Below are 1,587 nucleotides of genomic sequence, written 5' to 3' on the forward strand. Positions count from 1 at the left end.
CGTGTTTGGCGCCGTGCAGGTGAGCGCCACAATCAGGACTGCATACGACCGAGGCACACAGGGCCAACACCCGGCATCATGGTGTGGGGAGCGATCTCCTACACTGGCCGTACACCACTGGTGATCGTCGAGGGGACACTGAATAGTGCACGGTACATCCAAACCGTCATCGAACCCATCGTTCTACCATTCCTAGACCGGCAAGGGAACTTGCTGTTCCAACAGGACAATGCACGTCCGCATGTATCCCGTGCCACCCAACGTGCTCTAGAAGGTGTAAGTCAACTACCCTGGCCAGCAAGATCTCCGGATCTGTCCCCCATTGAGCATGTTTGGGACTGGATGAAGCGGTCTGCACGTCCAGCACGAACGCTGGTCCAACTGAGGCGCCAGGTGGAAATGGCATGGCAAGCCGTTCCACAGGACTACATCCAGCATCTCTACGATCGTCTCCATGGGAGAATAGCAGCGTGCATTGCTGCGGAAGGTGGATATACACTGTACTAGTGCCGACATTGTGCATGCTCTGTTGCCTGTGTCTATGTGCCTGTGGTTCTGTCAGTGTGATCATGTGATGTATCTGACCCCAGGAATGTGTCAATAAAGTTTCCCCTTCCTGGGACAATGAATTCACGGTGTTCTTATTTCAATTTCCAGGAGTGTAGTTGCCACACAAACATTGATAATGCTTCATTGTGCCGTCTGGTGTAGAGTGAAGAATATTTGTAGCAAAATGCCTGTATCAAGTGTTGAATGTCAACTGAAAGGACTATAACTCACCTGCATTTAATGTACAATGCTCATATGTCAAAGGATACTTACTGTATGTGTGTGACTCAACAGAACAGCTCTGAATACAAACTCTTGTAATAGGGAGATTTGCCTTCTTGGAGGATGACGCCTGTATATGTATTGGACAAGTTTGTTTGTGTGGCCATCGTCCGCAGCAAGCATATAAATACTTGTTTTGCAAGTCCAACTGCTTTTTCCTGCTACTAGTTATTTTATTAATCCCATATGCCTTCGCCTTCTCCTTTTCTAAGGCATCATCAGTGGGATGTATAATGATACAGTTTTGTTAGTTATAGATTATCAAACAGTTCGCTTCGCGATTTTTTGTAAAAATGTAATTACTTACGATCGCGAAGTGAACTGTTTGATAATCTATAACTAACAAAACTGTATCATTATACATCCCACTGATGATGCCTTAGAAAAGGAGAAGGGAAAACGCGTACGGGATTAATAAAATAACTGGCAGCAGGAAAAGTGTCTATAAAGTTCCAGAGACCAGGGGGTCTTATAATTAACAGCAACTTCCAGCACTGTCTTTTGCCAACTCCCGGCCCAACCATCATTTGTGTGGATGACTTGCTCGTTGTGTATCTGTGGTATTCCTTCCAACTTCTCAGATCTTTTTTTATGGGGATGACAAACTATCGTAATGCTAAGTGAGCCAACCGTTGTAAAACAAAATCTTTTGTGAATCTGGGTCTATGAAGGGCGCCAAGCTTTCGTGGCTTGTACCCTTCCACATATTTTGACTTGATTCAACATTTTCTTGTTAAATTCCCGTGTGGTGACCGC

The sequence above is a fragment of the Schistocerca americana genome, chromosome 5 (genome assembly GCF_021461395.2).
Source record: "Schistocerca americana isolate TAMUIC-IGC-003095 chromosome 5, iqSchAmer2.1, whole genome shotgun sequence".
NCBI lineage: Eukaryota > Metazoa > Arthropoda > Insecta > Orthoptera > Acrididae > Schistocerca > Schistocerca americana.